The sequence below is a fragment of the Bidens hawaiensis genome, unplaced genomic scaffold, assembly GCF_021521415.1.
Source record: "Bidens hawaiensis isolate Kalapana, Puna unplaced genomic scaffold, B.hawaiensis_p1.1 tig00009824_1, whole genome shotgun sequence".
NCBI classification, from domain to species: domain Eukaryota; kingdom Viridiplantae; phylum Streptophyta; class Magnoliopsida; order Asterales; family Asteraceae; genus Bidens; species Bidens hawaiensis.
The window spans coordinates 304,346-319,431 of record NW_027491734.1 but is presented as its reverse complement, the minus strand read 5'-3'; the positions used below and the strand labels follow the sequence as shown (position 1 = coordinate 319,431).

The following is a 15,086-nucleotide window of genomic DNA, read 5'->3' as shown; positions in this document are numbered from 1 at the left end:
AGGACATGCAAATGCAACGTCAAGCAAGGCTGCTCTACCAAGGTTAGAACTTTTCAAACCAACGACTTCTCTGGGTATATTTTTAGAACACGGAAAATGCAAATTTAATATATAAAACCCATTTAATAATAACTATATAATTTTTTATTTCTTTCTTCTTAGTTTTGCACACACATAACTTACTTTATTTTCTAAACAAAAGATTGAATATGGTTTAAATACTGATTTTAAAAAAAATCGAGAAAAAAAATAAATGTTGATTCATATTAAATTTAATGAGTATATTTCATACTTCTTATTTTCATTGGTTAACTCATAAAAAACATTTTTAAATATAAATAAGGAAAACACAAGTGGATGTGAATAAAAATAAGAAAAAATAATAACAATTTTTCAGTATATAATGATTAGTTTAGGTAAAGTTAAGGAGAGAAAAGATCAAATAAGAAGTTTGATTATCCTAAGAAGAATAGAAAGAAGGATATTTTTGTCTAATACTTTAATATTGAAAACCTATTTAATTTAATTTCAAAAACCCACTTAATTAAAACCCACTTAAATTTTCACTTATCTCCTACAACCACCACCGCCCACCGCCACCCACCGCCACCACCTTGCTGGAAAAGTCTTCGGAAATTTCGTCAGAAAATAACACTATGAAAAACACAATGAAAAAGACACAATGTAAAAAACACAATAGAATAAACACTATAAAAATAAAAACACAATAACAAAAACACAATGAAAAACACAATTAAATTACACAATGTAAAAAATACAACTCAAAAAACACTATGAAAAAATAAAACACACTTGTATAACACAATTTTGTAAAACACACTTTGTAAAAAACCCACGAAATTTATTTTTATTTTTATATAGCAATACAGTACTCATATAAAAGATAAAAAACACTTGTTATTATGGTGAAATTATTTTGAAAAAAAAATGTCGTATAAAAAAGTTATGAGCATTTTAAAATGATGGAGGTATTTGACATGTGCTTTGCATGTGGAGAGAGAAAGTCAACAAATGTATTATCTCTATTATGCCCTTACCCTTGTTTTATACTTTATGATCTCTCTAATCTAATCTCAACCATTCAATTTTAAAATAAATGGACAAGATTATTTCCTATCCTTATTAGAAAAACTAATATTCTTATTATAACTCAACCAATTAAAGGATATATTTTGCTAATTATTAAAACAAAAGTTATTATAGTGGGGGGTTGGAAAAGGATGTTCTATTTTGAATTTCATTAATTTGTCACTTAGTTTTTATAGTTTTTTATTTGTTAGGAATAATATTCATGTGTCAAAGACTCAAAGATGACCCACCAGCTGCCACTAGCCCTACCCACCAGCCACCCTTCTATTCTCGTTCTTCTAGCCACCCTAAAATATCAAGTGAAGGTTAAGTGCAAATGTTATTTTTTTTAATTCTTAATTTCTTATTTTCTCAACTTCTATCATTCTCACACGTACAATGTGGCTAAACTTTACGCGTACCCTCAAATTTGTTTATACTTTTTTCTTACCACAATAATAATAATAATAATAATAGATAGGGCCAAGGGGATTACATAATGAGTCCTTATAAATAGGCTTTAACGGATCTATAATTTTTTTGCCACTAAGGAAAATAAAAAGGACCAACTAAGATAGGTCATGTCAATACTGATCGAATTAAATGAGACAACTAATTAACTTAAACCAAATTTGAGTTAATAGTTAATATTTATTCTTACTTTATAAATAATTTATAAATAAACGTTCACATTATATACTTACTATAGGGAAAAACCTATAAAATCATAACATCAACAAATAAGTCAAAATTACATTAGAATTAGTCTAACCATGTTTTGTCTAAAAACTACCCTGACGGAAATCCACACTCATTCCATGAACCGTCAATAATTCATTCAAACACGCTAGAAAATCCACAATCAATACATAATAATTCCGTAAATCAAACGTCTAGTCATCAAAGGATTTCAAGTCTTACATAAAAAAAGCTCCTAATCGACCCAACACAATCCTTATAATCATAAATCCAAAACTCACTTTCCTCACTATCTCCATCTCCATTCATCTTCATCTTCGTTCTAAATATCGAATAACGTTTTTTTTCCCGGGAAATATGTAATAAATAAAACTACCTTAATTAGAAAAATACAAAAAAGTGGTTAAAAAAAGAAAAGAAAAGAAAAATAACAATAAAGGCCACTTTAGGAAAGAGTAAGTTTGACGGAACATTGTAACGTCGACGGAGGTGGTGGACAACGGAAACACTCCTCCGTCAACAACTTCCTTCCAAAATTCACATTTCTAACTTCCACCACACCCACTCTCTCTCTCTCACACACACACACACACTGGCGTCTTCATTGAAATCATCTTCTTCAATTTCCGTTAACACCTAGGGTTTTAGCCTCTAATGGAGGACCGAATAATAATAAAAGGAAATAAGATGATGACGAGCAGAAGAAGTTCATGGAGACAACTCAAAGCCATGCTTCGGAAGAACTGGCTTCTCAAAATTCGCCATCCTTATATCACTCTCGCTGAGGTCCTAATTCCATTCAATTATTATTCTTCAATTCACTCTATTGCTTTCAATTCATCGTTTCATTTCACTAATTTGACATCGATCGTCAAGTTATGCGTTTAGTTATGTTAGTTTGTTTTAAACTTAGGGTTTTCGGATCGAATATGTGCTTAATTAACATGTATTTGCACATTTTGTGTTCACCAGACCACAAGGATGAAAATAAGTTAATATGATCAGAAATTATGTTTAGATGCTTAGTGCTTACACGTCAAAGGTTTATTGTAGGATATATGATGATATGTTAGTTATTACAGAATGCTCCTCATAATCATGTAGTTCATCTTCAAAACTGAATAATAGAGGAATTTCTATGTAACATTGATTGATGATTTTCATGTATTTACCTACTATTGGCAGAAAGGCTTTGTAAACTAATAATAATTATAAAACTACATTACATCAAACTGGTAGTTAAATTGGAACGAATAAAAGTGTTGATACATTTTAAATGAATATTGAAATATTTGAGAGATATTTGGGGCTAGTCATGATAATTTCGCTCTTGGTGCTAAAACTAGGATACTGTTAATTTATCTATGCAATAGGCAGAATTGAGAAGTTAGAACTGAAGAATGAGATTATCTTCTTTTATTTATGGCCAGATTCTGCTTCCATTGGTGGTGATGCTGATGTTAATAGCCATAAGGACACAAGTTGATACAAAGATCCACCCTGCTCAATCGTATGTTTTTTGTGCTCTATTTATATCATTCATTTCTTCTCATTTACAACATAAACAGAATTCTGTAATTGTCTAAATGCTTTGTATTAATCAAATACTTTTTGGGATAGTTGCTCAAGATAATAAAAAATAACCAAGTGAAATGATATTAACATGTTTAACATGATTGCATTGAAAATAATCGTTTTGATGCAAGTTTATTTTGCAAATCCTTACAGATACATTCAGAAAGATACATTTGTGGAAGTGGGGATGAGCGATATATCCCCGACTTTTAATCAAGTCCTGCAATCATTGTTTGCTAGTAATGAGTATTTGGCCTTTGCACCTAACACGAGTGATACAAGGACGATGATTGACATTTTGTCACTTAAATTTCCCTTAATGAAGGTACACTGAACTGATAATTTCATTTTCATATTTTTGTATTAACTTTTTGTTTTACCTCTTCATGATTTTGTTACCATTTAGTTGTTTTCATATGTTTTAACTTTTAAATATAAGTTCATGCTTGAAATGATGTGATGGTTCTCAAACTTAGTTTCTCTGTTGATATTGACAGCTGGTTACAAAAGTATACACAGATGAGTTAGAGCTTGAGACCTACTTAAAATCAGATGCTTATGCTGCTTGCGATGAAGTAAAGTGAGTAGTATCTTTCGTCTCTTTGTGCTTGTATATGGTTGCTTTTGTAATTGTCTCCATCCCCATGGAAAAACTGTCTTTGAATTGTATAAAAGGGTCCGTGACTCCATTCAACTCAGTTATATGTTGTTTCGTGATACAGGAACTATTCGAATCCAAAAATAAAAGGAGCAGTAGTGTTTCATGGTCAAGGCCCTTATTTGTATGATTATAGCATTCGGCTCAATCACACATGGGCCTTTTCAGGATTCCCAGATGTTAAAAGCATCATGGATATAAATGGACCTTATGTAAATGACTTGGAATTAGGCCTCAATCAGATACCAATTTTGCAGTACGGCTACAGCGGTTTTCTAACTGTAAGTTCCAGTTTATAATCCTGTTTATTTAGTCCTTAACTTGAATTTTATAGGATAGAATAAGTTAACATTCATAATTGTTTTTAAGCTTTTTTTCAGCTCCAGCAAGTCATGGATTCATTTATTATCTTTTATGCACAACAAAAGGCGCCTAACTCGGTTAAGATTCCATGGACTCAATTCACACCATCAACCATAAAGGCTAGCCCCGTTTCCGACTCGTGAATATACGGATGATGAGTTTCAGTCCATTATCAAGGATGTTATGGGAGTCCTGTATGTATCTAACATCTTATTTGACCTTGTTTTACTAGAATTTTATATGTTTTATTTGACCTAGTCGGTAATGCCAGGTACTTATTAGGGTTTCTTTTTCCATCTCTCGCCTAATCAGCTATTCGGTTTTTGAAAAGGTTTGATATACTTATTTTTAGTTTAACTCTATGATATATGTCTCTTTGGCTTACCAATTAGTTATTTGCTACAAAACGTTTCAGGAGCAGAAAATAAAAGAAGGGCTTTACATGATGGGACTAAAAGATGAGATATTTCATCTTTCTTGGTTTAGTACATATGCTTTACAGGTGATTTATATTTTAAGAAGAATTTCTGTTCTTTTAACTGGTAGTTGTTTCTTATGATTAATGGTTTCTGCAGTTTGCAATTTCATCAGCAATTATTACTGTTTGCACAATGAACACGCTGTTTAAGTACAGTGATAAATCATTGGTGTTCATGTATTTCTTTCTGTTTGGGCTCAGTGCCATAATGCTATCCTTTTTGATCTCTACTTTCTTCACACGAGCAAAATCAGCTGTGGCAGTTGGAACTCTTGCTTTTCTTGGAGCCTTTTTTCCTTACTATACAGTCGATGATGAAGCTGTTTCTATGTAAGCTATCATATATGCAGTTAATAATAGTTCTTTTTGATTTTATGATGATTAAAATGGCTGTTTACTTGTAGGGCTTTGAAGGTGCTGGCTTCTTTGCTTTCGCCTACAGCATTTGCTTTAGGATCAGTTAATTTTGCTGATTATGAGCGTGCACATGTTGGGCTCCGTTGGAGCAACATGTGGCAGGTAAGTGTTATTCGTTTTACATCTAACTTAATTTTATTGAACTTTTTTTTCAAATGTACTATCTTTGTACATTGTAGTCATCTTCTGGAGTGTGCTTTTTAGTATGTCTAGCTATGATGGTGTTCGACTCCTTATTGTACTTTGCAATTGGCCTGTATCTTGATAAGGTACATTTTCTGTTACGTCACCATCCTTTTGTAAGTCCTAACTAGTTTAACTGATTAAAGGCTAACTTTGAACATTTACATAATCAGGCTCTCAACAAGGAGAGAGGGGTGATGTACCCATGGAACTACATCTTTCCAAAAGGATTTTGGAGTAAGATAAATATATTTAAACAGAAATATTCCAGTTCAGAAGTTAATGGTGATAATCACTCCAAGGAGAAATGCACATCTCAGTCAGCAATGGAAGCTATAAGCTTAGACATGAAGCAGCAAGAGTTGGATGGCAGGTGTACATTTTTTATATGAATTTATATTTACTCTATATTGCATATATTATATATACATGCATTATTCTTATATACATGTTTGTGGTTACAGATGTATTCAGATTAGGAATCTGCACAAGGTGTATAGTGGTAGCAAGGGGAATTGTTGTGCGGTCGATTCTTTACAGCTTACATTATATGAAAACCAAATACTTGCACTTCTAGGTAACTGAATCCATTTTTCATGTAGAGATATACAAGTATATGTGGTTTTTTTAACAAGTTGATTCTGCAGGACATAATGGTGCTGGCAAAAGCACAACAATTTCCATGCTTGTTGGCCTTCTTGCTCCTACTTCTGGAGACGCCTTGGTTTTTGGACAAAGCATTTTAACAGACATGGTAATAAACTATAATTTCTGACTGAGTTGCTTTTGTTGAAAATTATTTTCATCTGTTTTTTTGTTTCTGCAGGAAGACATTAGGAACAATTTAGGTGTTTGCCCTCAATATGACATCCTTTTTCCAGAGTTAACGGTAAGTAAGTGCATTCGGTTGGTTCTTGAGAAGTTAGATGTTAAAAGTTTTCATCTCATTATTACTTACTAGATACAGTATTATTTCACTCCTATGGGTTTTATTTTTTATTTTGAAGACATCCAATTTTTTGAACTATTAATGTTCAGGTGAAGGAACATTTGGAAATTTTTGCTAATATAAAGGGAGTGTGTGTGGAATCTTTGGACAGCAGTGTAACTGAAATGGTTGATGAAGTTAGTTCCTAAACTCTACTAAAATAGTTTCTTAAAGTCTGCAGTGTATTATTCGTCATGATCTGTTACTAATATTGTTTGGCTATTAGGTGGGATTGGCAGATAAACTTAATACGGTTGTTAATGCTCTTTCTGGAGGCATGAAAAGGAAGTTGTCTCTTGGCATAGCATTAATTGGAGACAGTAAGGTAAGATTAGAATACTAGAATCAAGTTTATTTGTCGATTGGTTATTCATTTTTCTTTTTTTTTTCTTAGGTTGTTATTCTTGATGAACCGACTAGTGGAATGGACCCATATTCAATGAGGCTGACATGGCAGCTCATCAAAAGAATAAAAAAAGGCAGAATAATATTACTAACCACCCACTCAATGGATGAAGCAGATGTGCTTGGAGACAGGATTGCAATTATGGCTAATGGTTCTTTGAAATGCTGTGGAAGGTTGTGTCACCTCTTCATGAATTTGTAAAATTTTATTTTACATAATTTAAGTTGAGGTGTAATTATTTTTTTCATTTTTATTTTGAGCAGTTCTCTCTACTTGAAGCACCAATATGGAGTTGGCTATACTCTTACATTGGTGAAGGTGTGCTTTTTTTGCTCAACTTTCTTTTTTTAATTCTGGAAATTTTTCATTATATTATTCTCACATTTCATTTCATTAACTGTTTCTAATTTTCAGACTTCACCTGGGGCCTCTGCAGCTGCTGACATTGTGTACAGACATATTCCGTCAGCAACATGCGTGAGCGAAGTATATCTCAAGTTTTGCTTGCTTACTTAGAAAATGTTTTAATGTTACTTGTGATTGGTCAATCTTGATGCTGATGTGTATTAATTATTTACAGGTTGGGACTGAAATTTCTTTCAAGCTTCCTCTAATATCTTCCGCTTCCTTTGAGTACATGTTTAGGGAAATTGAAAGCTGCATAACAAAGTCAGATCCTAGCTTGGAGCATGAGGGCCCTACAGATATAGGCATAGAAAGTTATGGAATATCTGTATCAACCCTAGAGGAGGTTTTTTTACGAGTTGCAGGATCCGACATTATTGAAGACGAGTATACAGAAGAAAAAAGTAATATTATTCTACCTGATTCCATTCCATCTCAAATCTGTGATGATTATGCTGAGGATAAAAGTAAAACATCTCGTTTCAAAGTTTTTGGAAGTTATATAACTGTCATTGGGATAATGCTTTCGGCAGTTGGCAGAGTGTGTACACTTTTTATCACAGCCGCCTTAAGTTTTTTAAACTTTGTAAGTGTGCATAGCTGTTGCCCTTCGTTTATAACACAGTCAACATTCTGGAAGCATTCAAAAGCATTGCTTATAAAGAGATGGATATCAGCTCGAAGAGACAGGAAGACGATTGTGTTTCAGTTATTAATTCCAGCAGTCTTTTTGTTTATTGGTCTTCTGTTGTTGGAATTAAAGCCACATCCTGATCAACCATCTTTAACCTTTACAACTTCCTACTTTAATCCGCTACTTAGTGGCGAAGGTGGCGGTGGGCCCATTCCTTTTGATCTGTCATTACCTATTGCACACGAGGTTTCACATTATATAGAAGGTGGGTGGATTCAAAAGTTTAAAGAGAGCACATACCGGTTTCCTGATCCTGATAAGGCTTTAGAAGATGCTATTGAGGCAGCAGGGCCCACTTTAGGCCCACTTTTGCTTTCCATGAGTGAATACCTGATGTCCAGCTTTAACGTGTCTTACGAGTCAAGGTTAAATTTCTTGCATTTGGAAGTTTGTTGTTACTAGAAGTAAATCACTTATCATTGTTATGTTTATCTTGATGCAGATATGGGGCCATTGTAATGGACCCACAGAATGATGATGGTAGTATAGGGTACACGGTTCTACACAACAGCACATGTCAGCATGCCGCACCAACATTTATCAATTTAATGAATGCTGCAATTCTTAGACTGGCTACACTTAATGAGAATATGACCATACAAACACATAATCATCCGTTACCAATGACCGAAACTCAACGCCTGCAACGCCACGTATATATCTTTGTTCACAGTAAAACATTTTTTTCTGGCATGTATTAAATGCTGAATTGTATGACCTGTGTAGGATCTGGATGCAGTCTCAGCAGCTATTATTGTGAGTATCGCTTTTTCCTTCATTCCCGCTTCATTTGCTGTTGCTATTGTGAAGGTATGTAATCACTTACAATGTAAACAAATAATTTATGGGATTTTGTTCTTTGGTTATAACATGGTACATGTTTTATGTAGGAGCGTGAAGTGAAAGTCAAACATCAACAATTAATTAGTGGTGTATCCATATTGTCATATTGGGTATCGACATATATATGGGACTTCATAAGCTTCTTAGCCCCTTCCGCTTTTGCAATGATTCTCTTTTACATATTTGGTACATCTCCAACTCCCATTTAATGATACCTTTTAAGGTATATTATAAGTGTTAGATTTGATATCTTAGACACTGTTTTCATATCTGTAGGCTTAGAACAGTTTATTGGAAGCGTATCTTTATTGCCTACAATGCTCATTCTGTTGGAATATGGTTTTGCAATTGCATCTTCAACATATTGCCTCACTTTTTTCTTTTCAGAACACAGTATGGCACAGGTATTACGAATGCTATCATGGCATCATGAAACCAAAAGTCCAAAATGTTACACACTTTTATGCTGATTGTTTTATTATGTTTTCAGAATGTTGTTCTCTTGGTCCACTTTTTTCACGGGGATCGTTCTCATGGTAATATCATTCATTATGGGATTGATACCAGCAACTCAAAACTTGAATTCTATTCTCAAGGTTGGTAATTAGTAGTAATTTGTCAATATAGATTATTTATAAGTATACTATTGATTTACAATATTCACTATGTTTTGGACCAGAATTTCTTCCGACTATCTCCAGGATTTTGTTTTGCTGACGGGCTCGCTTCACTCGCTTTGTTACGTCAAGGAATGAAAATCGGATCGAGTGAAGGATATTTCAGGTGGAATGTGTCTGGTGGATCCATTTGTTATCTGGCAGCTGAGGTGTGCTTCTGATTATTTATTATAATCGTTTATCAGTATTGCTAAATGGCATAAAAGTATTTAATTTTTTTATGTGTGACAGGGTATCATTTATTTTCTGTTAACACTTGGGCTTGAAGTTTTCCCTCTCCACAAATTAAACTCATTTGACATGAGTGACTTTCTGAAACGGCTCAGAAGAATCGATCCAACTGTTTCTGATTCATATTCTGAACCCCTTTTGACAAAAAACGCTGTTATTGATCTTGAGGAAGATATAGATGTGCAAACTGAAAGAAACAGGGTTCTTTCAGGCTCCATTGATAAAGCCATTATCTACCTGCGTAATCTTCGCAAGGTTATTTTACATTTTTAATTCATCATTTTATCTTCAAAATACGATAAAAGCAATGCAGTCTGTTTAACCATTTTGTTGTATATTAGGTATTCCCGGGAGGGAGAAAACATGGTAAGAAAGTTGCAGTTCATTCATTGACTTTCTCAGTCCAAGAAGGAGAATGTTTTGGTTTTCTGGGAACAAATGGAGCTGGAAAGACCACTACTTTATCTATGCTATCAGGTACATCAATTTTGGTCAACAAGTTTCGTGTATTTGACTAGTAGTCAACCTATTTCACTCTCTGAAACTTGTAAAATTACTTGCAGGAGAAGTATATCCAAGTGATGGAACTGCATTTATTTTTTGTCAAGATATGCGATTGAATCCCAAAGCTGCTCGCCAGCTTGTAGGCTATTCATTCTCTTACTCATTATTATATTTTAGATTAAATATATACAGTTAGTATATATACATATTTTATTGAATTGTGTTTCAGATCGGTTATTGTCCACAATTTGATGCTCTGCTAGAATTTCTGACCGTTCAAGAACATCTTGAACTCTATGCAAGAATAAAAGGCGTCCCAGAATCCATGCTGGACAATGTATGTCTTACGTAACCGTTTTCTATATTTTGTACCTGATTTCATGAGGATAAAATGTACATTTGTATGTCACACTAGCTAATGTTTCAAATTTGGCAGGTTGTAATGGATAAGATGTTAGAGTTTGACTTGTTGAGGCATGCTTCTAAACAATCATTCACTTTAAGTGGCGGGAACAAACGCAAGCTATCCGTTGCAATTGCAATGATTGGAGATCCTCCTATTGTTTTTTTGGATGAACCATCCACAGGTTATTTATATATAACTTATATATGATATTTGTATTTATTGTTTTCCTTATCAGAAGACATAAAAAACGAGACTTGTGTAATGATATTTCCCAGGAATGGATCCTATTGCGAAACGGTTTATGTGGGAAGTTATATCTCGTTTATCAACTAGAAGCGGAAAGACAGCTGTTATTTTAACTACTCACAGCATGAATGAAGCTCAAGCTCTTTGCACAAGAATCGGGATAATGGTATTAGTCTCTTTCTACCCCCCCCCCCCCTTTTTCTATAATAGAGAAAATTGCACAAATTGTCCCTTAGTTCAAGCATTTGTGAGAGGGTTGCACGTTTAGTCCCCCCACCGTTAATCCCAATTAGTTTTTAACGGAATTGTGATGTCATATGTCAGTCGTGTGAGGGTAATTGTGTCTTTTCAAATTTGAAACCCTAATAAAATACTCTTTCATCACCTTAGGGCAGCACAAATAGAATGTTCAATTTAAAAACCGAAGGTGATGAAGTTGACGTTAGGAGTTTTGTACTTTGAAAACTATTTTATTAGGGTTTCTAATTTGAAAAGAAGCAATCACCCTTACATGATGGTACATACTTTTCTCTTAAAAACTAACCAGGATTAATGGTGGGGACTAAACATGAAACCCTCACACAATTTTGGACTAAGTTTGCAATTTTTTAGCTTTGGGGACCAAACTTACAAAATGGTCAAACTACAAGGAGCGTTGTGCATTTTTTCTTTTGTAATATCTATGGTTACCGAAACTCTAATTCGGTCCATGTAATTTAAGGTTGGAGGAAAACTAAGGTGTATCGGCAGTCCACAACATCTAAAAACACGATTTGGAAATCATCTTGAACTGGAGGTAAAAATCTCTTGATTATATTCTTGTTTTTCTTTCTTTTTTTTTCCGAAAGTAACCATTTATGTATTTCTATGATTAGGTGAAACCTACTGAAGTGAGCTCGGGTGATTTGGAAAGACACTGTCAAATGATTCAAGAAAGGCTATTTGACATCCCGTCTCATCCAAGAAGCATTTTTGGTGACCTGGAGGTTTGTATTAGAGGGACAGACTCCATAACATCTGAAGATGCTTCTGCCACTGAGATTAGTTTATCAAAAGAGATGATAATATTGATCGGACGGTGGCTTGGAAACGAAGAAAGAGTAAGAACTCTTACCGATAATGTCGGCTCTAGTGGCGTCTTTGATGAGCAATTACCTGAACAGCTGGCCCGTGATGGTACCTTTTCTTTATGCATGTTCACATAAGTATGTATATGTTTTGTGGATTTTGACTAGTTGGTGGTTGACATGCCAGGTGGTCTCCCGCTACCAATTTTCTCAGAATGGTGGTTAGCAAAAGAGAAATTCTCGGTGATAGATTCGTTTGTTCTAGCTTCGTTTCCTGGGGCCACATCTCAAGGTTCCAATGGATTGAGTGTTAAATATCAGGTACATGCTTGCTGTTAATCAATTTATACATATTATATTTAGTTTTCAATGGTTGATCAGTTTATTAACATTTTTTTAGTTACCACGTGGAGAGACTTCTCACTTGCCGATGTTTTTGGACTCATAGAGCGAAACAGGTGTATGCATATGTGTATGTATGTATGTTTTTTATGTTATATGATTCTTCTAACTAAATAATATGTGATGCAGAAACCAACTAGGAATAGCAGAGTATAGTATAAGCCAGTCAACACTTGAAACTATTTTCAGTCATTTTGCAGCCAATTCATGAGTCTGAGTACACAAATCCGTCCAATGTTGATGATGAGCGGGCGTGTTGATCCGTTTTATTTTTAATGTATGAATTTGGCATTTGAGCCGATTCAGTGAGTTATTAGTCGATAGCTTTACATAGTTGCATACGCATACACAAACGGAAAATGTATGCAAATCATGGGTGTATTATGATTATAGTTTTATTGGGTTTTTGTCACTGATGTACCTTGCGTTTTTACAAATCGGTAGGTTTAACATGAATAGATACATGTTACGATTGGGATCTTTGTTAAAAAATGAAAAAAGAGAAACGATTGATAGGACTGAAAATCATGTATACACGTATACTTCATTTAATTTTACATCAATGTAATTCTTGTAAACTATATTTACTTTTAATTTTATCTCGTGTTTTCATTTTTCTTAAATAATTAGTGTTAACTTATTTACAAAGATGAATACACAAAATCAGTATTGGTGTTATCACAACCGGTACTAGTTATGATTTTCTATTGATGTATAACATGTGTCGATTTCATTTCGGACACATCACGACTTTACTTTTTGGGTTTTATCTTTTGGTTGCTATGGTGAATGCCAATACCGTAATTAACCGAACTGATACCAACCAAATTCATGTCACTTTGTGTGGAGGAATCCCACCGGTTATCTATAAAACAAACTATTATTTATAAATTTTAAATTTATATTTGACGTATTATTGTATTAATTATGTATAAATTGTTAAAAGTGAATAATAGAAGTGCTAGCGTGTTTACTTATCAATTCACTGCAAAATTTTAAGGAGACTGTTGTAAAATGAATGGAACGTGGGATCTTGAACATCAATTGCAACAATTGAATATTGTATATTCACATATTCTGGCAATGTATAACAACTTGGTTAAAAATTGGATTCAAAACAATGTCTAGTTTGTTGTGAAACAAACTTAATAGCTAAATAATATGAAAGAGACGTAAGGAAAAAGGTAAGTAATTTAATATTAATCTTGTGTATAAAAACCAACTCTAGTAGATAAAAAAAACAATTTGTTATTCATTCTTAATCCTGTTCGTTTGTAGATATTTTTGGAAAAAAAACTATAGAAGGAAGTGACAGATATTTACTTCTAAATAACAATTATACATGAATAATAAAAACCAATTTTTTTTTCATTTAATTCTAACATATTTGTAATGGTGTCAAAGAGGACGTTAATTTCCTTCACGTTGATTTCCATGTGTAGACAAAAGTCTTTAATTTTTGTCAACGTTCAACGTAGCAGTTCACTAAGAAGCATCATTGAGCTCATATTGGACTATTATGTTCTTTGTTAGAACTTATGGTTCGATTTTTCTGTTAGCGGGTCGCTAATTGCCGACCCATTACTAGTTCGGTTATCGGGTTAGGCTAATTCCTTAATCCTTGGTTCACAAGCTTGGTGAACTAAGGGAATTAGGAGAATTACTAATTAAGTTGGATAAGAGTTCAAGTTAATTTCAATTTCAATATTTAGATAAAGATATGTTTGTTTAGAGGAGTTTGAGTCTTAACTAGAATAGGTTAGATTATATTATTCTTTGATCAAGTTTTTGAGCTATTTTTCATAATCAACAACATTTGGGAGTTATCCAATCTTCTGGTTTGTGCTTTGATTATCTAATTCGGGACTTGATTTTCTATTATTAGCTAGGGTTATAACTTCCTTGCTCGCAAAAGTATAACCGGTTCCTATGTTTGTCTAATTCTCCGGTTTTAAAATTTAAATTCACTTTAAGCCCTAAAAAGATTAACCTGTCTCAACATGTTCAAAATATTGTTCAAGAGAATTAGATTTAAACTTTTTATGTTACACGTGCAGGTTATATATAGAATTTTAAGATATATTTGTCAACCTTTTGTTTAAATTTATAGATAAAATGATTTTTATGTTCCCTAGTACACAATAGGCAAGTGCATTTATCGTTGATGTAGTATGGAACTTGTAAGATCCAAGGACACAGTATCTCTTAATTAAAATTAACATAAAAGTGAAAGACAATTAATCCAAGCGAGGCATAACTTTGGCTCTGAATCCCGTTAAAATACTACTTTAACGAGACGATTAATGTGCTTGTCTTTTATATTTTCTAAAGTGGAAATACTCCCTGATCAGGACATTGAATCTCACAACTTGTTATTAAGGCCAAATGGCCAAGCCCTGCCAACCCGACAAGTTGTAGTTAAATCCATCTTAAAGCATAATTAGACTCAAGTGTAAACGTGTAATACATTCCAAGATTCAATAGAATGATATTTCAAACTTATAGTTGGGTTTGGAATATATCAATATTTCCCAATTAAGGATCAAAAGAATGACATATTATACTTTACAATGGATCTAAATATAACATTAACTTAATTAAACAACATAAAGTTTTTATACTCCCAGAAATATTATCTCTCCTTATCATGCCTAAGCTTCAGATAATATTAGTTAAAATACACTAGTTAATAAGTATTAAGCATAAAAATAATAAAAAAAAAGCAACCATACTATTGATTAAAACATAAATAGGT

The 15,086-nt window shown here is 33.2% G+C and overlaps 1 pseudogene across 1 annotated transcript; it reads left to right on the top strand.

Moving 5' to 3' along the window:
- The first annotated feature begins 2,376 nt into the window (after positions 1–2,376).
- Positions 2,377–12,734, top strand: LOC143533610 (ABC transporter A family member 1-like; annotated as a pseudogene). The gene is made up of 38 exons (XR_013135390.1): positions 2,377–2,574; positions 3,219–3,298; positions 3,517–3,688; positions 3,861–3,943; positions 4,086–4,302; positions 4,402–4,578; positions 4,656–4,715; positions 4,800–4,886; positions 4,960–5,192; positions 5,267–5,381; positions 5,459–5,548; positions 5,636–5,835; positions 5,927–6,039; positions 6,110–6,216; positions 6,289–6,351; positions 6,501–6,587; positions 6,677–6,775; positions 6,845–7,029; positions 7,120–7,174; positions 7,271–7,342; positions 7,437–8,320; positions 8,398–8,608; positions 8,682–8,765; positions 8,846–8,984; positions 9,075–9,202; positions 9,289–9,394; positions 9,478–9,624; positions 9,707–9,961; positions 10,048–10,183; positions 10,270–10,349; positions 10,440–10,547; positions 10,647–10,797; positions 10,892–11,028; positions 11,584–11,658; positions 11,738–12,038; positions 12,117–12,250; positions 12,330–12,387; positions 12,461–12,734. The product of XR_013135390.1 is annotated as an ABC transporter A family member 1-like (transcript).
- Positions 12,735–15,086: the final 2,352 nt, after the last annotated feature.